This window comes from Lactuca sativa, chromosome 8 (assembly GCF_002870075.4).
Source record: "Lactuca sativa cultivar Salinas chromosome 8, Lsat_Salinas_v11, whole genome shotgun sequence".
NCBI lineage: Eukaryota > Viridiplantae > Streptophyta > Magnoliopsida > Asterales > Asteraceae > Lactuca > Lactuca sativa.
Window position 1 is genome coordinate 301,733,282 of NC_056630.2, and position 27,525 is coordinate 301,760,806.

A 27,525-nucleotide genomic window follows, 5' to 3' on the forward strand; every position below is an offset into this window, starting at 1 on the left:
AGAAAGTAGTTTGAAAACCTTGGGACTAACATCCCGGACTTGTTACAAGATAGTTTGATAAAACCATGGGATCACTATCCCGAACTAGATATAAGATAGATGGATAAAGCCATGGGATTATTATCCCGTATAAGATATAGGTTGAAATTATGGGACTATCATCCCGTACTAGATGTAAGATATATACATACTGAAAACCATGGGAATAACTTCCCGTACTAGATACAAGTTCAATATACTGAAAACCATGGGAATAACTTCCCGCACTAGATACAAGTTCGATATACTGAAAACCATGGGACTACCATCCCGGACTAGATACGAAATAGTTTGATAAAACCATGGGATCACTATCCCGAACTAGATATAGATTCTAAAACCCAAGCTGTGAATAAACTTTTATTAATACGTATTGTGAGTCGGGTAACCATGCTGATACGACAACGAGACCTCCTTGACGTTTGTCAGACGTCGGACGATATCCAGAATTTGTCACCCCAGGCGTGCATGCCTAACTGTAGCTAGCAGTTAAGGTGTGGGATTGTCAATCCCGAATAGATCTATTTACAAATTGCTCGCTCTCCTTCCAGGAGACTCTGGTTACACTTCCGGGGAGGATTTACTGATCATCCATAAAGGGTAGTGACTATCTCACAAACTAGTACTAAATTATTTATAGGGTTCTCATATGATACGAAACATACAAAGATTATGAAACATAATACAGTGAAAATAGATACATACAATGAAACTATCTGGAAATACATAGTTTATCTAATAAATTTATATAGATATCAGTATATGATAAAAGGAGAATTACAGAACCCCAAATTATTCCCATAATAATTTGATTAGTTTGGTTATTTTCTTCACTAAAATCCATTTAGTTGTAATTGATAAATCATTCCTTATGCTCAACACAATACATAAGGAGTAAAAGTATTTATAATTTGCCAGATATTATTTGAAACACATCAATGTTATGTTTTCAAAACAATTATAGTTTGCTTGTATTCCCCCCCTAAAAACATTGAAAAACACAGAAAAGGCGTAGGGGTATGAACTCACCGGACGAGAAATGTGACGATTTCGGATGCTAAACGTTGGTCCGGGGCTTGCAAACGCACGAGGTTCCTAAGTATAATGTAAAGATACACATTTGTATCTATTTAAGACTTAGATTGATTATTTGTTAGGGACAAAGACTTTTAGTCGCGGAAAAACCTCATTACAAGTGTTTGGAGGGACCCGGGTGGCGTTTAAGGACGTATAATGGCACTAGGGGCTTGGAACTTGAGTTTAATCCCCATGAATAAACTTATACAAGAGTTTTTGGTCTAAACACCCATTCCCCATGAGTTTACGGCCGTAAACTCATGGTGGGGTAGTTTATGGTGCAAAATGGCTTCAAACACTTAAGGAATAATTTCTAGGTTTGGTTTAAGGGCTTGGAATAATTTTTAAACACCAAAATGACATATTTAATGGATTTTACGGCGTAGCATAGGACTCATGGCCGTAAACTCCTATAAACCCATGAAAAATTGTGTTTTTGGATTCCAAACAAATCACATGTGATTGCTAAAATTGTTCCAAGGCCTTACATAAATTTTTAGGCATAAAATGACATGGTTTTAGGATTTTACGGCCATGTAGCACCTTCTATGGCCGTAAACTCTCAAATGAAGAGTTTTGATGTTTATAAAGTCCTTAAACTATTTTTGGTTGGTCCTATGATTTATTCCAAGGCTTTTGGTGGTGTTGGATGGCTTTCTAACACCTTGAAATTGATTTTTCACCATGTTTTAAGGAGTTTACGGCCCAAGCACATGCCTTGGCCGTAAACTCACAATAATCCCTCAAAAATTATGTTTCAAGTGTCCCAAGGCAAAAACCAAATATTCTAAAATTCATATCTAAGCTTTATTAGTGTTTTGGAAGGGTTTAAGGTCATAAAAACCCCATATATATGAGTTTACGGCCCAAGCATGTGCCTTGGCCATAAACTCCTTCAAATCCATCAAAATCCATGTTAAAAATGTTCTAAGTCCATTCCATGAAGTCATTTAGCCATACCTAAAGTCTAGTTGTGGTTTGGAAGGGTTTTAGGGCTTAAAACCCCTTTAAATATGGGTTTACGACCTAAGCATCATTCTGGGCTGTAAACTCATATACAAGGCCTTAATTCATGTTTAAATCTTGAATTTGAAGGTCCAATATGATACACAATGAGTTTAGGAAGGTACCTTAGAGATTTGAGGCCTTAAATTTGAGTTTTGGACCCTTGAACTTAGATTTAGGAGAGAGGTTAGAGAGAGGAAGAAAAAGCTTCAAATGAATGTTTAAACATGTTTATATAGTTCCCAAAACTTGGACACGGTGGAATTCTACCCGATACCGGCTTTAAACGAGGCTTTAGGTCGCACCCGATTAAATTTCCGTCACCCGGCGGGGACGTTTCTAAAACTTGTGAAATAAATATTTTTGGATTATAATAAACATATAAATTTATTTATTTTAACCCAAAACGGAAACGAAACGAATTGATTAACGACGAATTTTACAGGTAGAACGGGTTTTTCGACAATGGAAAACTTTGGGTTGTTACAGGGATGATTTCATGAACAACAAATATCCTCAATTATTCGTTATGTCTAAACCAGTGTTACCGCCAGTTGAATTTCGGGATGAAATTCCCACAACTGGGGGAGACTGTGACATCCACCAAAACTCAGGTCAATACTCATCTAGAACTATGTCATTTCCTTGTGTGCACTTAATTTGGCTCTAGAGTTACAAGTTGAACTAGTTTCGCGACTTAATAGATCCCTCGGAACAATTAGTGTACCTTATCTTGTGTTAAACAATCGCATTGATATGTGAATGAACCGAGTGGTAAAGTGCCAAAGTCAAACCTTAAGTCTAAACACAAAACTATGTTCGGTAAACCATAAGCCAACGGTAAGTTAGCAACCCTAAAAATTTCCATATTGGAAAAATCTAATGCTTAACAAGGTTAAGTATTCTAAGATAATATGAACAAAATTAAATCATAATATAAACCAACTATAAAGTTGATGACCAACTCTTATAATTCATGATTCGAAATGTGAACCAAAAGTAAAATCCAAGGATATCAAAATTTTGCAACCACATGTTATGAACCCTTGTTACAATTGTTGAAATATGAGAAATTGATTTTTTATAAAAATGAAATCATAGGTTATCATTTTCTAAATTAATTCAATAAATATAAGTTTACAAAACCCAATAACTAAAACCTTAGGAGATTATGATAGTGTTTGAATTTTTATAAATTTAAAGGCTAGATTTATAAAAATTCAAGGGAGGCTTTAACTATTTGATCAAATATCAATAAAAATACACTCTCTCTCTTAAAATCTCGGCCATTAGGCCTTTCCCTCTCCCCCATTCCTTAAAACATATCATTACTCCTCATTTGAACCACCCACACACTCCATCTCACACTCCTCCAAGAAAACTCTTCCACTTCCAAAACCACTCCTGCACCTTAGAAAATCCTCCATTCTCTGCCCTAATTTCGGATTTGTGAATATCTTGAAGTGTTCTTGCTTTTCTCAAGATCAAAACCAAGGTAAACAACACAATCCTTCCTCATAGTTTTACGACTTTACTTCCTCTTCTTAATAGTTCTTCTTTACTTTTCGGATTCTATGCCCCTCTATGGCTAGAAATCCTTTATTTTGCCTCTTGATGTTTGTAGATTCTCACCATAACACAATACATGTGTTTGATATCCTGAAAATCCGGGATCAAACCTATGCAATGAGTGAATAGACGCACATATGTTCATATAATTTAAAAAACCGAGTGTTACATCTTCTTCTTCGTTTCTTTTGTGTTCTTACATGTCAAAAAGTGTTTTAACCATTTCTAGTACATCTTGGATGCTCATTCACACAATGCATGTGCTAGAAATCGGATTTGTGGTGCAATCCTAGTGTAAGATTTGGTGGTTTCAAGGAATTCTCTATCATATGAATGAAACACCCACTTTGGGGCCTTGGAATAACCCTAAATCTATGACTTGGATGTATGAACCTAAAAGTTTCATATTCTTTTGTAAAATCTATTTTATTGTTATTTATATTCGACCATAAAAGAAATATACATGTTGTCTTTGTGAAAGTGGCCTTTAGGGAGCACTAAAAGCAACCAATGATGACATGCATTCTGTCAGAATATCTTGTTCAGCAATTGATCTTACTATAAAAGATTAAAAATCTGATTTTAGACAATTTTTATAAAACAGTTGCGCAAATAGAATGTTTTATGTGATCATTAGTTTTGCTTTACATGATCAAGGGACTTAAACCCCACCTTAAATATTAATTTAGAAACTTAACATATCCAACGAATGGTGTCTACAATTTTGTGGGTTAAAACCCCACAGAATGTTCTATAGAAATTCGTAAACCTTCAGCTGCATCTAGAACTCATGCACTATATTGTGCTACACGCCTAACTTGTTGGGGTTGAATACTCCTTCTTTACTTCTAAATATATTTCAAGAAAATTATTTTATGAAAGTTCATATATACAAGTGATGATCTATAAAACCCCAATGGCTAAAACCAATTCCTTATTTTTCTATAAAAATAATTTTTTAATTGCAATAAATTCAAAATAATCGTTTTAAGAAGAGATAAAAATCTGATAATTTGTAGTAGTAATTTATTCACAGAATAAGATAGTCATGTAAATTTTCAGACGATTTCGACATTGTTTGATATTTTATCCATATTTTTCATTAAATTTGAGCATAAACTTACAAATTTGGGTCATTGAATTCAAAGAACCTAAACAATATTTTTCTCAACCTTAGGAACATCTTAGGAGCCTGTAAAAATTAAATTGAGAATTTTAGAAACTGTTTACTATTTATTTTAAATTTTATCGATTATTTGGGCATTTATTTACAAAAAAAATATCAAATAACGTTCAAAGATGTTTACAAAATTTCTGGACACTAATGCCCATTTTTAGAACCATAAAGCTAATTTTTGTAATTTTCAGATTTTATTTCTATGCCTTTGTAAAATTTTGAACACAATGCAATATGAACTAATGCTACCAATAATGAATCGTACACACTTTGGGCACTTTTTACGACATCATTAGTTGGATATAGCTTGGTGAGTTATATCTCACTAAAATTATTTGTTCCATAGGACGCTAGTAGGAATCGCACTAGTCAACATTAAACCGCGAAGCCCGAGCCACAAACTTTCCATTGTGAGTATTCACAGCCCCTTTTTTACGTTTTAATGTTTTGGGGTGGAAAGCATGCTACAATTTCTATGAACATTATTTTATGAGCTTGTGTTATGAACTAAATGATATGAACTTTGTTGTATGAACCTTTTATTATGAACTTGTACTATGAATTTGGTGTTATGAACTTGTGTGTTAAGTCCCCGGAGAACCGATACAACCTATTAACTCATATTTGAGCTGATGGTCTTATGGATAGTGCTATTTGGGGTCGACAACCCCTACTCGCCCGAAACCACGAGTGCATATTTCCATGAACTGACATCATGGGAACCATGGACATGATGGAATGGGCTAGGAATGGTCATTAGGCTTGGTTGTGAACGGAATGCAATGGCATTCATCGTTTTCTAAATTGGAACATTTATAGAATAAACTACATTTTTTAAATAATTTACTATTATAAACCTGTGAACTCACCAACTATTTGATAGTTGACCCTCATTTTTGCATGCTTTTTAGGGAACGGTCAGTGAATCAATAAGACGCCAGCATGATTTAAGTTGTTACTTTTGCTATGTATTAAACTATGTATTGTGAAAACTAAATATATTTGTTTTGTATGTGATGTAAACTTAAAACGCTTAATGTTTATGGTCGATACTCCTATTTACCTTTGTGATGAGACGTTAGCCTGTCACACTTCATGTTTCCAGTTTAACGGGGTGTGACATACTATCAACAATGTAACTTTTTTAAATTATATTTATGATGGTTGTGTTCTTTTTCTTTACTATTTACTCAATTGTTATGATACTACATGAAGTCATTCACCCTCGAACGATTCTGCCGTTCTGGTTTGGGTTTGTGACAGATTGGTATCAGAGCATTGTTTATAGTGAACTAAGTATATCGAACCACATAAGATATACAAACTATAAATGCTTAGGGACTAAAAATCTCTGTCAAAACGTTTTACACCCGAACGATATTTTTATTAACTTAAATTGTTAGTTTAAAAAAAATATATAAATACATGCATGCAAAGATGTATTTTCATAGTTAGAACTATACAAAAGTATTAAGACAAGTTGGACACTACGACTAGGCCTCGAAATTTGTAATCGGATCTGGGACGAATATAGCCTGATCAATTATATTTATCCGAGATGTGACCAATGTATGTCGAGTAATAGTCGTAGTGAGCAAGAAGTCAAAACTTACCCAAAATAACAGTAGTATCAAACTTACAAATTTAAATACTATAGGAGTATTTTGCGAAACAATAAAAACTATAACCAGCGAGTAAACCCCGACATTTCGTTAGGATTAGGATCGTCAATTAAAATAAAATTTTAGCTTATAAAAACTAGAAACCTTCACCGACAGGGCTATAATTGCAAAGGGCATACCTTAAGGTTACACATGAGTGAGGTTGCATGGCCTTATCACATGGTCCATTCAATCTTAATTGTATGTAATTCGTATACACTAGGTAATTATAGGAGGACTCGGTGTAGGTCTTATCATAAAATTTTCTTTTACACTCAAATTCTATATATAATTCTCTTATCTCTATTCTCGATCAGATGAAATGGCAGGATTTCATATCCTCGGGGATCCCTACTACCCAAACCAGGGCAATGGAGGTTGGATCGAGGAGGATCCTGAAGAGGTTCCCCAGGAAGATCCAGAAGAGGATCCCGAAGAGGTTTCTGAGGAAGATCTAGAGGACGATCCCGAAGAAGAGGAAGAGGATGCAGATGATGAGGGCACTGAATCAGAACCCGAGGTCTATAATCCCCCCCAATAGGCACCAAACCACTGATGGAACTTTCAGGGTCCGACGCCCCTCTGGACTGTAGATCTGAAACGATGGAGCAGGGAACAAGGACATCAAGTCATCATTTCTTAGTTATTAAACTTTTGAAAGGTTTTACAAAACCTCTTTTATACTTTTATATTGTCAAATGCATGCCTACATATGTATAGTTATATAAGTAATGTTTAAAGGACTTAGGAAGGCTAGCTCGCTTTATTTTCTTTTCCTCGTTGGGATGTGGCCTTAGGGAATCGATTATTCATCCGAATGTCGTCTAAATATTAGTTATATATCACGTATACATATATAGACATAAAAGGTTCATCAGTTAGTTCAATACCTTTGGGTAGCAAAGCCATACTTATGTTATACACATACATTACTAGTAAGTATAATAGGTATAGTTAGGAGATACTACTTACTATTCCAAGTACAAGGAATCAAACAAGAGTCAGTTAATTCACGAGTCTATACTAATACATTACATACAATATGAAGAGATACGATTACATACAATTACAAGACATACAATTACAAGAGATACGGTTACATAGATACGTTTACATTGATACGATTACATAGATATGTTTACATAGATACTATTACATAGATTCTATTACATACGTTTTGGGACATACCATTCCACCCCCAAGGCTGTTAGCTATAGTAGGGAAAATGCACATCGACAGATGTCTACGGTTGTACTGTTCGGCGAGTTACCACGCCGTGATATTCTAGTACAAAAGGATAGAATTTTAGTAATTATATTATTTTCCTTCTTACCTTTACTTTGTGACACCTTCACATGAATGTCGAGGTAGAATATATTTGATATAGATAGACTATTTTCCTTATTACCTTTATATTGTGACACATACACATAAACGATGAGGTAGACGATAGTTTTATAATAATACTAGTTATACAAGGGAAAAAACGTCACATTTACAGTGATGCATACTTTCAAAACTGTCGGGTCTTGGTAGAAGGCTACTTTCAAAACAGTCGGGTCTTGGTAGAAGACTACTTTTTATACTAGTAGGAAATAGGAGATTTTCTAGGGTTTTCAAACGTTTACAATTACTTACTGTGACAACCCGATATTCAGAGACAATGTAATGTAACGCCAGTCAAATTTAGGTCAAAATATAACTTTCCTAAAATCTTATTTGGGGTAAATAAATTGGTAGGAATCGTATCAAGGTTTTCATACATATAAAGAACCCAAAAATCCAAGTTATAACGAAGAAGTTATCACCATTCTAAGATTTCTGACAAAACCAGCAACATCGATTAAACGAAAAACACGAAGTTTCAATACAATAGTTTTTAGCCTTAAGGATCTAAATGAAAGTTGTAGATAACATTAAACCGTGAGCGTACATAAAAAGAACGTCCAAATCTGACTTCGTATGAAGAAGTTATGATTTTTCCAAGATCCGGATATAGTAGTAGGCAGCTAAAAACATGAAATAGAGTTGGAGAGACTTTTGGCCAAAACAACCTAAATGAGAATCGAAGGTCTCAATAATAGTAGCGCAACGGCGAAAAGTCTAACGAAAACGGACATCAGATGAAGAAGTTATGGAATTTTAACGGACTTTTTGTGTCTCGGCCCGTTATAAATAATTAATTAAAAATAAATCAAAATTTGTCGATGAACTCTAAAATAGAGTTGTAGATCATATTTCCAGCTACGCGTGCATATAAAGAACGTCGAAAACGGAGCTCGTACGCGAAAGTTACGGATTTTACAAGTTCGAGGCCCGAAATCCGAGGCTGTCAGGCTTGCCACGACGTGGCACAAGCTTGCCGCGACCCGAAAAGTGACTGAGGGCGTCCAATCAATGGAATAGGATAAGTTTGACTCCCCACGACATGGCCAGCCCTTGCCACGACGTGGCACACCCCAAAAACGCCCCTATAAATAGATTTCAAGGGCTCCGAGTTCCATTGCTGAGTTCCCTTCTTTCTCGCACCGAAACTCTGCGTTTAAGCCCCTGAGACCCTCCTAAAGCCCCGTTTTTTCACCTTCAAATCCCGAAGGAAGGTTTTGTGTTCCTGAGATTCCCGAGTTTCCCGAGAATCCTGAGATTTCCCGCGTTTTCAACTCTTCCTGTCGAAGTTCTGCTCGATTCTTCTCTCGACTACTTCAAATCAACCACTTCAATCAGGTGAGTTCATACCCTTATAATCCACACTTTTAAATGTTTTATAAATGCTTTTATATGCTTTTAAGGGGGGAAATACGAGTAAAACACATGATTATTATCGTGTGTTATATAAAGTTTCATTAACACTTTTTATCAACAGAATCATATATGATTTATAACTATTATAGGGAAACTTTCGTATGCAAAATATATCACGATAACATCATATCTTTTGAAATGAAAAATGTTGTTATATATGCATAAGTCAAACACTCTGCTTATACTTTATGTATATGTGTCCATCTTAGGCACTACAAAAATTATACTTTCCATAACAAGTGAGCATTTCACTAGGGATTACTATACAAACGAGACATACTTTTAGAAAATTATAATACGTATAGTTTTACGATAACATCACGAACTTTTACATACTAGAAATACTATTTAAAGGAGATACGTTCATATACAAGAACAAACGAACATTTTCATAGGTACTTCAAATAGTTTTCACAAACGTTTTTACATGTTGAAACACTTTTAGAAATTGTCTTACAAACTGTAGGTTTCCTTTTTGAATCTATTATAGTTGTGCTTCAAACAAAGGTTTTCTCACACTTAAATTGTCTTGTCAAACGGTTTTCGAATCAATTTATAAACTTACATCAAGTCATAAATTCTTATTTATTAAACTTTTCAAAGGTTTTACAAAATTTCTTTTATGCTTTTATATTATAAATTGCATGCCTCTATATGTATAGTTATATAAGAAATGTTTAAAAGACTTAGGAAGGCTATCCACCCTGTTTCCTTTTCCTCGATTTGGATGTGGTCTGGTGGGATATCGGGTACTCGTCCGAAGGTCGTTTAAATATTAGTTATATATCATGTGTACATATATAGTCATAAATGTTCCATCAGTTAATTCAGTTCCGACACTCTTGGGTAGCAAGGGTGTACAAACCTACTTGGACAGTCATCAATTACATTCTAGTAAACTATTATAGGAATAGTTTAGGGGATACAAAACATTATCCCTATTACAAGAAATTACACCAGAGTCAGTTCATTCATGAGTCTAAACTACATGCTATATGAAGGGATACTCTTACAGAGATTCCTCTTACATGGATACACTTATATAGATACTCTTACAGAGATTCCTCTTACACGGATACACTTATATGGATACTTTTATAGAGATTCGTCTTACATGGATACACTTATAGGAATACTTTTACATAGATACTATGTGGTAAGAAACAATAAGGGACTAACCATTCCTAAACCCTGGCTGTTAGCAACAGAGGTAAATGGACATCTATGGATGTCTACGGTTAATACTTATACTAGGGAGACCTTTACGGGACTAACCATTCCTTCAACCTGCTGTTAGCTACAGAGGAAAATGAACATATACGGATATTCAAGGTGAATACGCTTCGGCAGTCGCGATGTCGTGTTTATCCTAATACAAAAGGATAATACTTATATGGCTATATTTTCCCTATTACATTTATTTTGTGATACATTCACATAAAACGATGAAGTAGACTATATATATTAATAGTAGTCATAAAGGGGAAAACCATCTTTGTTACAGCAAAACATACAAGTCTTGGTAGAAGACTACTTTCTAAACATTCAGGTCTTAGTAGAAGACGACTTTTTATACTAGTAGAAAATATGGGATTTTCTAGGAGTTTTCAAAACATATGCAAACAATTACATTTTACAATTTCAAATGTTATCATCAAACTTATATGAACATTGACATTAAATAATTATGAACTCACCAGCTTAAATGCTGCCCTACACTTTCAAAATAACTTGTATTCTCAGGTCACCAGTAGACAGGTACGATGACCAGGTTATGCAAAGACGGAGCAGTCAAGACTCGTCTTTTATTTTGATTAGTTATCATGTTGTCTTATTACTATGAAAGAACACACATGTATTAAACTATTACTATTAATGAAATGGACGATGTTGTTGCTTGTTTACTACTTTGCATTGTTATGATACATTACATGACATCCTCCGCCCCAGAACGTTTCCGCCGTTCTTGGTTTTGGGGTGTGACACTTACAAACATGTTCATTGATACAAACTTTTCATGAAACACTTACAGGTCCTTCTTTACAGTTTTGCAAATCAAAGACACATAAATACTTATGAATTCACCAGCTTTATTGCTGATACTCGCTTTCAAAATAACTTGTATTCTCAGGTCACAAATAGACAGGTACGACGACCAGGTTTTCTGAAGACGGAGCGGTCAAGACTCGTCTTTTGTTTTGAATATTCATTATGTTGTTTTATAATATGAAAGAAATCACATGTACTTAAAATTATACTCTTAATGCAATGGATGATGTTGTTGCTTGTTTACTACTTTGCATTGTTGTGATACATTACATGACGTCCTCCGCCCCAGAACGTTTCCGCCATTCTCGGTTTTGGGGTGTGACAGATTGGTATCAGAGCATTGTTTATAGTGAATTAAGTATATCAACCCATAAAAGATATGCTAACTATAAATACAATGGGATTAAAATACTCTGACTAAGAGTTTATACTTTTAAATAATAAAATATTTAACTATGTATACATACCTGCATTCATACTAAAATCAGTGTCACAATGACAAGAACAAAACTATTACGATTGTTGAATATCACAAGTAAGCTCGGGGATGTATGGTCAGTACTGGGAATGGCATACCCTGCTCAACTATGCGGTTCTGAGGAGTGATTAGCATATGCCTAAGAATGGTTGTAATGTGGCAACACGTCTAAAAACTTACCAACACTACCATAATGAGAACTGTTCTAACAGATATAAGTCTAAGATACTATAGGAGTATTTTGTGTTACTATAATTTATTACTTGAGAACTAAAAGGATCTTCATTACTAGGTCGATAGTTTCTAAGTGGATACACTAAGGTTACATGTAACTAGAATGACATAGACTTAAAATCTGTGAATTTTTGCTTTACCCCTGTTCCTTGTGAATTTGGAGTTAAGGTCACGTATTCGAAGGCCTATCCTATTTTGATTACATATAACTAGTATGCACTTTACAAATAGTGATGTGACTAATGAATATTATCTAATAACTATCTAGTCAGTACGTCTAATAATTAGTTCTTTACCATAATTCTCGCGTAGGTAACATGGCTTGACTCCATCCCTACGATGACCCGTACCTTCCGAACGAAGGAAATGATGGATGGTTTGGAGAAGAACTAGAGGATGATCATCCAATACCTTTGAGTGATCACCATGCTGAAGACCTTTCGAATGATGCTAACTCCAAGCCCGAAGTTGTGAACCTACCCCCGGTAGCTCCCATTCCAAATCCTAACCTATTGACCCATGTTCAAATCCTGGCACCACTCAGCCCTTGTGGCCATGGAGGTTTGCCTGCAGTGACTCCAGGGCATGAGGCAAAGCTTTATGTTTGCAGCGGGGGATTAATCGTGTGCGAAAGCTGGCCCGGAAACCCTCGTTAGGGAAGTTCTATTTCCAAAAAAAAAACCCTCGTCCGGCTTTTCATGGGCCGACGCCTCCTTGGGTAGAATGTTTGGAGATATGGAGCAAACAACAAGATCAACCTATTCCGTTTAATGGAGCCCGAAGCTTCTACAACATAAGAGAAGGAAGCTCAGTAGACAGAATTCTTCCAATCCTGGTCCGTAGAGTTGCCCGAAATGAGATTCAGGGCAGGACAACTCTCCATCGTATCGCAGAGGTTGATGCCAATGCAAGAATGCATACCATTCGCACCAGTCGCCTTGAATATGCTCGTGAGAGATCTGAGAGAGACCATGAAACCCTGCTGCAAGCACTAGCTGAAACACGGGCCGAAGTCATAGAACTCCGAGTATGCCAGAGGGTGTACGAAAGACACCTGCTTGATATGGAACGTCAACTGGCTGAACTGAGAGTTCACCAGGGGGATGACCATCACCAGTAGTAGATGCCTTACTTTCCGTCACTGTTAAAAGGAATCGTTTTCCTGTCTAGGTCCTATGTGGCACACTTCTATGTAACTATCTTGTACTGTGAGTACTTCTAGTTAGGCCTTTATGCGGCCAAAACCTTTCTACTTCGAATATGATGTAACACCTTCTACAAGGTAAATTTTCCCAAACTTATTACGTTATGAATATTGATACTGACAGACGGCTAATTTTTGTGTCACACTTTGTCCAAATACTTTCATCATACTATCGTTGGAGTCTATCTGAACCCCACTCTAGTCAAGTTATTGGACTACGGTAATTTAGCTCAGGGATCATTCCCATTTCTCTTTCAAAGGTTGGATCATGTTATTCATCAACCAATAATACCCCGGTTTGGACGTCAAACATCTTGAGACCATTCGGTGAACGTACTTCTACTCTTTACTAGGACTGCATCATAGGGATGTAGGCCGAACCCTCGAGAACATACTTCTACTCTTTACATGAACGATCAAAATACATCTAGGGTCAACCATAATCGCTCACGAACTCCTTTTCTTTCATGTTATAGAATCATGTCGCCGGAGAAAAGTAGTCAAACCATCAGCCAAAAACCAACTCTTCAGATTGATGCAGCTACCTTTCAAGCTGCAGTCTCAGCTGCCGTGACAGCTGTTCTGACTCACCTTGACACTAACAATGCAAATATTAGCGGGATTGTTAACAATAATTCTAATCAAAGTAACATTCAAGTACGTCAACAAGTAATGAACTACCACGACACCCCAAACCTCAAGCCCAAGAATATGAAACAAAAGTTCTAGGCTAAAGCTAAAGGCAAATCACCCCAAGGGGAGAGCAAAAGACATCAACTTGTGGCAGCCTTCGCGGCCACGACATCTGAAACTCCTACTACCATCCCTACTAGCATCCCAGTTATCCCTAACCCAGCCAGACAGTATGCTGGTAACCTACCAAAGTGCAATAAGTGCAGTTTCCATCATCTAAGTAGTTTTCGTCTGTTACACTGCTACAACTGCAACAAGAACGGACATACTACCCGCTGCAGCAGGACTCGGATCCAACAAATTACTTCAACCACCAATGTTGAAATTTCGCGGATATGCCATCTATGTGGCGTAATGGGACATTTCAAAAGGGACTGCTCAACGGAGCAGAGTGACGGGGGAACAGGAGGAGTTTGACCCTAGAACAACAAAAGACAACAAAGAACATGTATGTAATATGGGTTCACTTCCAATCATCAGTATTACGTATGCTTCTAAACAAGTTTCAAAACTAGTGCAACGCGAGTCTTATCTTTTGCGAGAACATGTCAGTTAAGGGACCCTCATGCTGCGTATACTTGCCTGTTGTAGTATACCTTGTTCACAACAGTATTCCTGTAGTTATTCTAAAGTACTGTAACTCTGTTAAAAGTTGCACTGTTGGGTTTTGTCAGTAACGCCTTTATGATCAAGTCAAATGTCTGTATTTCCAAGTGAGTCCGATATTATCATACAACTTGAGTCCGTTCGATCCTCACAATACCAGTTCATGCGTACATCTCTTTCTCCGTAAACGTCTTTCTAGCGAAGCCGTCATTTCAGAACTCCGAAGTACTCATGCGTAGAGTACCTCACGTTTCTTATCCATCCCGAAGAAACCTCAGCAAAGACCCGTACGTCAAGTTTAATCCAAAGACCCATACGGTTGATCAATCACTGAAGAATGTATACACAAAGGTGGTATACAATCAAGGTTCTACAGGTTTAGAATTGATGATTCCACTTTAAATTCTTTTCCTCATTGGGATGTGAGCTTAAGGAAGAATCATTTATTCGACTACCTTTTCAATCTTAATTATATATGACTCATATACATGAGACTGTGATTGATGAACCGCATTGGGACTACGAGTAATCGCATCGTCATGCGAACAAACTTAGAACCCAATACTACTCCTGTAACCAGGTCGCCCTACAGTCTAACACCTATAGAGATACAAGAACCGTCCGGGCAACTTAACGACTACTCAACAATGGAATTGGAAGACCAAGCTCCTCGCCCGGGTGAGCTCCAATTTTATTCTTCAAGAAGAAAGATAGATCATTCATAAGTCCATCGACTTTAGAGACCTTGACAAGATTTCCATTAGAAATCATTACCCATTGCCTCGCATAGATGAGTCGGTTGACCAACCACAAGGAACTATTTTGTAAGGGTCGAATTGTTGTAATTAGTTGAAGTATGTTTTTTTCACTTCGAACATATTTGTAATGTATTTTACTAAGGTGCTTTTATTCGAAGCATTAGAGTCTATGCCTTAGTATATTTTTTGTACGCTTTCAGTTCCCTATAAATAGGGTTATTTACTAGAGTTATAAAATAACTTTTACAGATTTGTCTCCTTTACTCTGTAAAGAAGTTGGAAGCGTAAGAAAGCAAAACAGATCCTGTGTCTAAATCTTGAATTCCTATTTGAATTCATACTCTGATTAATTCATTACTCGATTCTTTGATTCATCAATTGGTATCAGAGCATGAATTCAAGTAGCTAAATTCAAAATTTGCCAATAAAGTCTAAATGAAAGTTATAGATTATATTTTCGCCCAAACATGGATATAAAGAACGTCAAAAACGGAGCTTGTACGCAAAAGTTATGGAATTTCAAACATTGGGGCACAAAATCTGAGGCTGGTCCAAGAGGGAACGCCCTGTGTTCCTCTAAGGAACGCCCTATGTTCTTCGACCAGAGACAGTCCCATCACCCATCGAGTTTGAAGTTCGTATGCAATGACGCACGAAGGCTCCGAACGTGTTGTGTACGATGGAACGCCCTGCGTTCCGGAACACCCCGCATTCCTCGTAGGAACGCCCCACGTTCGAGACCTTTCCCAGCCCTATAAATAAGATGTGAGGGCTCCGACTTCTTTTACTAATTTAGACCATTTTTCTCATATTTTCTCACTTTCGAGCCTCTCGAAACTATCCCAACGCCCCGGTTACGTATCCAAGCTACGACGAAGGTCCGAAGGACCGAAACTCCCGAAAAATTTACCGCTTTCCAGTCGAAGTGCTGCCCGAGAAAAGTCTTGTTTTCTTCAAATCATCACACTTTCCATGTGAGTTCATATCCCTATATTTTCACGTTTTTACTATATTTTAGGGGAAAAATACAAGTGAAACACAAGAAAAACTTATGTTAAAATACAAATCGTTACATACAGTTTCTAATGCTTTATCTACATTTTGTGTGTAAATGTTAAATAAGTAAAATAACGTTATTACAAATGTTATACTTTACATCCAAAGTTTGTAATATACCAAGGTTTATCATTCAAATGCAACACACTTTTGAAAAACTATAATAGTTATAGTTTACTAGATATCCATGATATCTTACGCTCTATTAACACTATAGAAAGGAAATACTTACATTTACAAGAAAAATGGACTTTTCATACGTAAATCTATTTGATACAAACTTTTATGAGACATTCGAATTCACGTACTTTCAAATACACATTTAAAGTCATGTATTATAAACCATAATCTCTTATAAGGAAAGTGTGATACTTGTGTATAGATCTATACAGGATTAACAACCACGCACCTAAACTATTAGCTACAGTTAGACTAGGTCTGGGGTGAAAAACATCACAACATTTCAACGCCTGAAGAACGTTGTTATAGGCAGTCTAGGTCATTAACAGGGTTGTAAAACCCACACAAAGTATTAGAACATTTGATTTACGGGGCTATCAAACATCTTACTTGTTTATATATACATATATAAATCTACTTACACTATTTTAGGTATGGAAAATACTTATGCATTTCGGTTTTCAAAGCTTTTAAAACTACTACACATTTATGGAAAATATTGGATTTTCTAAGTAACAAACACAGTTACTTTTACAGAAAAGCATACAATTCTAATACAAAAATGCTTATGAACTCACCAACTTAATTACTAACACTTTTTGAAAACTACTTGTATTTCTCAGGGATTCAGTAATACATGTAAACAACAGCTTTTGGGGAAGGGACACTAACGCATCAATTTCAAACTTAATATATCATCATAATGTAATTTCTTTTGAAACATGTAACACTATCAATGATGTAACTTTTTAAATTATATTTATGATGGTTGTGTTCGCTATCTTTACTATTTACTCAACTGTTATGATACTACATGAAGTCATCCACCCTCAAACGATTCCGCCGTTCTGGTTTGGGGGTGTGACAATGGATGCCAAGACTGCCGTCTTGTACGGCGTTGTGAAGGAAGAAATTTATGTTGATCAACCTCCTGGTTGGTCAATTCAAAGTTTCCAAATCACGTCTACAAGTTGGACAAAACTTTATATTGGTTACACCAAGCTCTAAAGGCGTGGTATGCTACTCTTACGAAGCATTTGCTCAAGCATGGCTATTCACGGGGGACAATCGATCAAACCTTATTCATTAAGCATGTTGGTACCGATTAGATTGTTGTTCAAATTTACGTCGATGATATCATTTTTGGATTAAAGAGTTCAAAGTTTTGCAAAGAGTTTGAAAGCGTTATGAAGAAGAGGTTCAAGATGAGTTCCTTGGGAGAGATGACCATGTTTTTGGGGCTTCAGGTCAAACAAGAATCAATCAGAATCCTGCTACATCAAGCCAAGTATGTTGAAGATATGCTAGAGAAGTTCAGGTTTCGAGATGCAAAACCTGTATTGAAGCCAATGGCTAAGAGACCACGATTGACTCCAAATATTGAAGGCGAATCTGTAGATCAGACTGCCTCCAGATCAATGATCGGATCGTTGATGTATTTAACCACAAGCAGGCCAGACATCATGTTAGCTATTTGTCAATACGGACAATATCAGGGTAATCCTCAACTTTCACATCTAATTGTTGTCAAAAGAATCTTTCGGTATCTCAAAGGCAGCCCAAAATTGGGTCTTTGGTATCCAAATATTTTTTAATTTTATTTATATGCTTTTGCTGACAGTAATTATGGAGGATTTGAGCTTGACAGGAAATCAATGCCTGGAGGATGTCAATATCTTGGTGATCGGCTGGTGTCATGGCAGTGCAAGAAACAACTTACAGTCTCTACCTTAACAGCAGAGGTGGAATACGTATCCACTTCTGCTTGTTGTTCTCAAGTTATCTGGATATAACATTAACTTATGGATTACGATTTGAATTTTCTAGAAACCCCCATTTTTTGCGACAATGAGGTTGCAATACAAATTGCTAAAAATCATGTCCAACACTCGAAAACCAAGCACATCGATATCAAAGTGCATTTTTATTAGAGATTTTTATGAGCATTCGCTCATTCGGTTAGAAAAAGTTCCCACTGCTCATAATGTGGCGGATTTGTTCACAAAACTGTTTAACAAAGCTCGATTCGATGTGCTTGTCGAATTTTTGAAAATGATACACTTTGAGGATTAGCTTTTGTATTTTGGTTAGTTTAAATTTGCACTTTTAGTTTCATTCTCTCCCATGCACAAATTTAGGGGAGAAATAAACAAAAACCAAAACAAAAAATTCAAATTTTCAAAAATCAAAAAATATTTTGTTTCTGTTTTATTTTTTTTTCATATCATATGAAAAACCCAAAAATATTGTGTGCTAACTTTGTTTTGTAGATGTTGTGATGGGAAGTGATATAAACTTGGTGATAACAGGTAATTTGAATTTTGTGTAAAGCATCAAAGTTGAATTGTCTAAGCTCTGTGTTCGATGCGTTGGTAGGCACGAAAGATTTAAATTGAACTTGACTAGGCATAGATGAACATAAGGAATCAAATTAATTGACAAATCTCGACCTAGATAGATACGTTTAGCTTGACAATACGACACTTGGGTAGGTTGAGCAGGGAGATATACATGATAATCCACCGGTCACACTAAATTTATCTGTATCTAGAATCGTGGTCTAACTCTTCCTCGGTGTACGAACTCTGTCCTTAATTTCGGTATTGATGGGACTATTGGGGAATTCCGATAAAGTAGGTATGTAGGAAATTATTTTCTTGTTTTTCTTTCTATTAGTTATATGTTGCCTCCTTTGTGTGATTGAAATACATCCGACTTGGACTGCAACATATTCAATTCTATTTCTTTGCATCTTCTATCTATGCAATTCTTCCTATCTGTTAGCCATATATGGTCTCCTTTGCGTGACTGATAATCTGACCTGGTACACTGCATATGCACCATTCTACTTCTCAATCCCTTTATAAGCTGGTCAATCATATGTTTCACCCTCTGTGTGATCAGAAGATTCGACCTGGGTGTACAACTAATGCATTCTAAATTTGTCTTCTCTCATAATAATTGTCTGCTCACCTAAAGTAAGGAGTATCTCGGAAGTTCTTGATTATTGGGGTATATCAGGAAGCGGGAAACATGTTCTAGTACATCTAAAATCAAACAATTAATAGGTTGTCTGTAGATCTCACTGCTTAATTAATGTGGACAAAAATATCCTTGGTCGTCGTCAGATGAATGGTCCTTAGGAATTTTGTTTAGAATTGCAAAGTCACAATGTCTTGTCACTTATAGTATGTCCTAATTCTGACACAATCTTTCGTGTTTAAGTGGACCACAATACCGACGATTGACTATATCTATTGATGAAGGAGAGGGTACTTATAAATGGATTCAGGTTGTCTAAGAACTTTGATCCCAAACTCACAATCTACTATTAGCATTGGTAAAACAGAAATTAGTGTTAATTCTTTATTAATTTCAATTTTATTTTTGTTTTATTTTATTTTATTTTGCTAAAAATTAAAATAAAAGTAAATTAAATTCTCTATTATTTTTATTTTAGTTTAAAATTTTTAGATTTTATTTTGTTCTAATTTTATTTTTATTTTTAATTTTTATTTTTTAATTTTATATTTATTTTTTATATTTAAAATTCCTCAAAATGTATTATTTTTAAAATAATTTATGGTATTGGACTTGAAATTGAAGTGGTGCAGCCCATGGGGATCGGGTCAAGGATCCGAGTATATATTACATTTTCTGGTTGTAAACTTTTTATGCTCTCTTTTCGAATTTACGGTCGTAAACTCATCCAAATTCTCTCATCAACTGTTCATCGATCCATCAAAAATTTGTGTTTATATCTGAAAATTGGTTGTTTAATCTTGTAGGTATGCACATTTCGACCATCAGAAAGGCATTTTAACATGAAATCGACTTTGAATCGAAGGATTAATCAAAAAAAAATTGAACCTGCGGCGTTTACGGTTGTTGAGTCGTTTACGGCCATTGAAGAGTTTACGTACGTAAACTAGCTTATGGGCGTAAACCCCTTGTCTAACCGTAAACTCAAACTTTTGGTCAACTAAATCTGTTTTCTAAGACTTAATCATTAATTAAGAGCCTAATTAAATTGTTTAATGACTAAAACATTAATTCAAATTATTTAAATCAATGATTTTCTCACTTGGCTCGGTTTGTGTAGGTCACAATGGATGAACTTAAATTTGCTGAAAGTCATAATTTGATGATCTTGTTGGTTAACCCTCCTATTTCACATGGTGAATTCAAGTCCATGATTCAGTGAGAGTGTGATGGAAGATGTAATTGTGAATGATGATGAAGGAGATGAGGATGATTCTTTTAATGATATTGCCTCTCAGGTTTTGATAGGGACAACATTCCTTTAAATCTTAGCAATGAGGGTTTACTATCAAATGCAGACCTCGACACTTTCTTTAACAATATCAATGATGTTGTTCATCAAGCAACGGAGATAGGGGAAGCTGAAGATGTTCAAGAAACGATGCCTCCTACCTCAAAACAGATGGCTGATACCTAAAGTCATATTGATGCAACTTCATGGATTCCTCCCCTTGATGGTTCTATTCCAACTACTGTGCCATCTGTGAGTGATCCTCTGACAACTTAAACCTCCCAGCCTCCGTTAAAAAGTAGAAGACATGATCCAAGACTGGGAGTACTTATTTTGGAACAAGCCCCTCCAACACAATCAACAACAAGAACAATTGTTGTTGCATCACCCATGCCAACCCAAGAAGGTCCAAGCACAGTGTATGAAACTGGTGGCTCATCAGTTGCTCAAGGATCGTCTCCAGCAAGGCATTCTTATGATGCTGCCTTTGAGAGGCTTGCAATGCACTTGGCACAGGAACAAAGTTCAGTTCCTTCCTCTCGTGCGAAAGGAATATCTATTGAGGAAGGCCATTCAAGGGATGATGATCCTTTAGTGTCCAAGCTAAGAGAAGAAATAGGTGTTCTCAACTAGAAAAACATAGAGAAAGACCTTCTAATTTGACATCATGACATTCGAATCGCTGAGCTTGAAGCAGATGTTGCACAGAAGTCAGAGCAAATCTCAGATCTGCAGACACATCTTGGAACTCTAACTTCAGTTTACTATGATTTGAAAAGAAAATTGGCAGAGGAACTTGGAGACAAGTTCAAATCATCTGTTAAAGAGTTCAGTGCTGGCCAGTCCTCTCAAGACCCCCCTGTTGACCCACCCACTGTGGGAACAACTAAAATTGTTGATAGATTTGAAAAAAGAACAAATTCAATCTCCTCATATAGTTTCGTTAAAAGGTGCCAAATAGGCAGCATCTGCTAAGAAACTGCAACTATTATTCAAGAAGAGTTCAAATCAAAATGCTCGTGGAGATCAACCTAAAATCACTGTAACTGATCATGAAAAGAAACAATTTGGCCACAAGTATGGCGATAGATCAGGAATTGTGTCGTGGGGCTTTCATAACAGATTGAATATGTGGATTGCAAAATGTAAAAGTTCAAATGTGGAGTATTACAGGGACTTTCATGATTTCAGCTCATGGACAAGAGTTGATGTCACACCCTAAAACCGATAACGGCGGAAACGTTCTGGGGCGGAGGACGTCATGTATAGTAATAGACACCGAAAATACATGTGCATTCTTTGTAATGTAATAGACACCAAAAATGAATGATAAAAGACGAGTCTTGTCTGTGCCCCATCTTCTCAAAAACCTGTCACCGGTACCTGTCTACTGATGAACTGAGAATACAAGTTATTTTGAAAGCGAGTATCAGCAATAAAGTTTGTGAATTCATAAGTATTTTAAAATCTTTAATTTGTAAAACCACAAGGAAAATACTTGTAAATGTTTGATGAAACAGTTCGCGTAGGTGTGAAGATCCTAGAAAATTCCATATTTCCTACTAGTGTAAAAAGTAGTCTTTTACCAAGACCCGACTGCTTTGTATGTTTGTTTCCTGTAAAAGTGTGTAATTTTACTAGGTGTAACTATTATTATCAAAATATAGTCTACTTCATCGTTTATGTGAGCATGTCACAAAATAAAAGTAAAATGGAAACATTATATAATCATGTAAGTATTATCCTTTGGTTCTAGGATAAACACGGCAGGGTATTTTGCCGAATAGTATTAACCGTAGATATCCGTCGATGTGCATTTTCCCTCTGTAGCTAACAGTTGCGTGTAGAATGGTTAGTCATGTACTTATATGTGACAACCCAAAAATTTCCATTCAGTAAAACCATCCACTACAATTGAAGTCAAATCTGTATCTTCTAACTTTCAAACTTTTGGAATAAGTTTGAGTGTTTTTAGGTTAGTGCTCCAGAGGATATCAGGAGAGAGGATACAATAGGGTTTAATATGTTGCAATAAGTGCCCAAACCTTCAAGAGTTTGGAATATTACAGTCCAAAAATCGTATTCGGACCAAAAACCCTCAAGGCTATATAAAGAAAACTTAGCCATTTTGGATTCATTTGTTACATTTCTACCTAGAGAAAAATCGATTTTCTCTCTCAAGGATCTTCACCTTATCACCCCAAACTGTAATTACTTCAACCTAGAGAGTAGTTAAGTGTGTTATATGCCTTAATAACATGAAAATCAAGCCAAAACACCAAGGAAATGGTGTTCACAGCCCAAGATCTTCTTGGACCGTGAACACTAATTTTGAGGGCCAAAGTGCGCCCAATGGCCCTCCAAGCCTTGGAACTAAACCTAGAAACTACCATGACTTGTTTAGACCACAAAATCATTTAGAAACAAAGGCTATAAGTGAGTTCATGGCCAAGGAAGTTCTTGGGCCGTAAACTCCATTTTTAAGTGCCAAAATGCCCTAAATGCCTTCCTAAAGCCAAGAGACTAGCATAGCACTTTACCTTGATGTGTCTAGGACCCAAAACAATCAAAATACCAACACCCATAGGTGTTTACGGCCGCAAGCACATGACCAAATGGTATATGGACCGTAAACTCAAGATAAGAGTGTTTTGATGCCACAAACACTTCCTAAGGCTTAGGCTTGAATTTAGGATGCTTCCTTATGAACTTTAGGACCCTCATAAACATAAATGGCCATGATTTTACAGCAGTAAACTCAAGATAAGAGTGTTTTGATGCCACAAACACTTCCTAAGGCTTAGGCTTGAATTTAGGATGCTTCCTTATGAACTTTAGGACCCTCATAAACATAAATGGCCATGATTTTACAGCAGTAAACTCATTAGGGCCGTGAACTCCTCAAAAACTACAAAGATGGTGGTCTTTCTCATCCTAGGTTAGAGCTAATGGCCCTAAATCATTCCCTAGCCTTCAAACTTACATTCACACATGATTAGCCATGAGTTTACAGCCGTAAGCTCCCTTGGGCCATGAACTCATTGTAGTAAACTCATGTGTGTGCCTTATACCTTCTTATTTTGAATCACATGTATTTCCAACACTTGGCCAAGGTGTTTCCTAGTCTCGGAAGGTGTTATCTTTCTTATAGTTGTTTAAAACACTATATTCATGTCAATATGTGTCCTTATATATCATTTAGGACTTATTGTGTCTCGGGACTTCATTCGTGGAACTTCTCATCCGTACGCGCATACCCGTTTGAACCGCCCACATCAGGTGAGTTCATACCCCGTAATGAATCTATTATCTATTTTAACTGTTTTAAGGGGGGAATACATGTTGAACACAATGATAATTGTGTAAATGTTTGTTATAAACATCTTTCAAAATGTTACTTATGTTATTTATAAGTTGTCAATACATTCCAAAATTCTTTTAAAAGGTTATGTTACTTTATAGTTGTACAAAACTTCGTTTTTAAAGTATAAGCATAACTTGGTAGATAAATGAGTCTTTTCAGTAATAGTACAGTTAGAACGTTAGTAAACTATTATAGGTATAGTTTAGGAGTATGCTATTCATTACTTCTAGTACAATGAAGCACACAAAGAGTCAGTTCAGTTCACAAGTCTATACAAATACAATACGCTTACATGGAATACATATACATAAATACGACATCAATACACGATAACAGAACATAACATAATAAGGTGCTATAGCATGGAACAAGTTCCGGATCTAACTATACCAATGAATCACTTCTGCATTAGTGATAGTTATATTGGGTATACATGATCATAGTAATGTGGATGTTCGCGGCTTGCACTCATGCAGGGGTTGCGTGAAGTTCCTAGAATCTCTTGATAAGGGAGCGTCTAGCATAGGATCTAGCCATCACATTATGCCTTAACCAATAATTAAGGCAAAATAGTACTAAAAGTAGTCACTTATTACAAATACTACAGTACTTGCACTGTCAATTCGACAATTACAGAAGGATATAAAATTCCAGTTTCAATATTATTAATACCTTTCCCATGTGTCATTTTCACATAATCGATGAGGTAGATTAGATTAAATTAATAATAGTTGTACAGTCGAGTCTTGGTAGAAGGCTACTTTCAAAATAGTCGAGTCTTGGTAGAAGACTACTTTCAAAACAGTCGAGTCTTGGTAGAAGACTACTTTCAAAACAGTAGAGTTTTGGTAGAAGACTAGTTTCAAAACAGTCGAGAATTGGTAGAAGACTACTTTCAAAACAGATGAGTCTTGGTAGAAGGCTACTTTTAAAAGTTTAGGACCATAATGCTAACGTTATGATTCCTTAATGTATACACTATAGGATACATATATGCTAAGTAGATCCCAAAAGCTAATAGGATGTGTGCTCTTCGCTGTATGTCATGTTCCCGTTGGATGTGGGCTTACACCTAGGTCACCCAATCAATTATCTACCCGAATCTATGTATATTTATGCTTAATATACATTAAGTCATCATAAGGGTACCAGGTATGGATCAGGTCATAGGAAACAGAGTCAACGCACAGTTATTCGGGTACAAAACTTACTTTTCAAAGTTAGTACTTTTTGTATACTAACGTAGCAATTTCCCAGTTAAGGGCTTAATCCATTTTATTAAGCCAGTACAGTTTTAAAGACTTTAAGTGAGTTAACTCTATAACACCTTAGTTTATACACCATGTTTATATATAAGACTAATATCCAATAGATAGTTAAATGTGTGTCATCCCCCGACGTCCTGTTCCCGTTGGACGTGGGCTTAGGAGATTCCCCCAATTAACTATCTACCCGATATCAAATAATATATAGCAGTATAAACAAAGCTATTATAAAAGTAATCACCGTAGTCAATGTTTTACTATAAGAAATATAGGTTTTCTTAAAAGAACTCTCCATTAGATATAAAGGAATCATTACAGATAACTCCATGAGTAACAAGTGAATACACCAAGGTTATATATGACAACGATCTAACAACCAATTGAATGTGTGCGATCCGCCTTACTTACTGTACCCCGTTGGGTTATGAGTTGAGGGAATATGCGCACAATCGATTGTTTATTTACTCCAAGTATCTATAACTTGTACCCACTTAGTACGCATAGGAAGGCTTGTAGTGTCATTTTATTTATCTTCCATTAAAGTAGGAAATATAGGATTTTCTAGAGGAACAGGCGAACTTTTCAAAAACAGAACTTACAGCTTACATCACTTTTACATATACATTTGTAACCACATTTTACAGCTTACATCACTTTTACATATACATTTTCAACAACACTTTACAGGTTACTCACATCACTAAAATCTTATGAACTCACCAACTTAATTGGTGATCAATTCTTTCAAATAACTTGTATTCTCAGGAGACTATTAGACAACTGCTCGTGCTGGGGATTTAGAAGATGGAGCATTATAGCTTCAAGTCTTGTTTCGTTATTTGTTTATGACTTCTATGTTTTGTGAACACATACATTGTAAACACTTTCTTTCTAAATGAAATGGTTGTTCATTACTTGCTTACCATATACATATCTCATGATACTTGACATGACATCCTCCACCCCCGAACGTTTCTGTCGTTCCGGTTTTGGGGTTTGACATTATATAACAATATCTACTCATATAATATGCAATAGTATCTCATCATATAGTATGTAATCATATCTCTTCCTATAGTATTTAATAGTATTCCTTCATATAGTATGTACTACAGTTGTATGGACTCATGAATGAACTGGCTCTTGTACGCTCCATTTGTACTAGGAATAGTAGGTAGTATTTCCAAAACAATACCTATTATAGTTTTCTAGTACTGTAGTTTGAAATGTCCATGTATGTTTATACACCTTTTTTATACAAGGTGTTGGAGCTGCAGTCACAGCCATCCTATCAAATACATATATATAGCCTTACTTCGTAAATGTATAGACATGATTTCTATGAATACTAAAGTGAACAAATAGGTTTTGTAATACATTTAAAAGGTTTGAAACCATAATATAACCATGACTTGATGTCAGTTTATAAAACTACTTAAAAGTAGTTTGTTTGATAAAACGTTTCGAAAGTATAGTAAATCCATCTGTTTGGTAGTTATTAATCACATGTGATTGATATAATAACTATGATATTCAACTTGTATTCCACCCCCTCCCCATAAAATTATTTAAAAGCATGCAAGAGCATTTAAAAATTTGTGTAAGGCGGTATGAACTCACCTGAAATGAGTGATGCGATAGTAGTATCGGTAAAGGATGCTAAGTGTCCCATGAGGAAATGAACACACACAATGATCCTAGTTAACATAGTAAAACATATATGAATCTAATTAGTCATTTAACAACTAATTAATCATGTTAAAACACCCTAGGACATTGAAGAACACTTTGATTCAAGTGCTAGAAGTAACAAGGGTTACATAGCCACTTAAGGGAGTTTTCGGTCCGAGTGGTATGTTTCTTGTGGTTTTCGGCACATATGGCTTTAGGTCGATACGGTTTTTGGTCAAAAAGTTTGACCGAAAACTCTTGATCTTTGATGCATAAGGTGATTTCCAAGGGCTTTCAACAAGCAAAGAAGTGTTCTAGGCTCAATACTAAGCATTAGGAAAGGCTTAAAGTCATTTTGCACCTT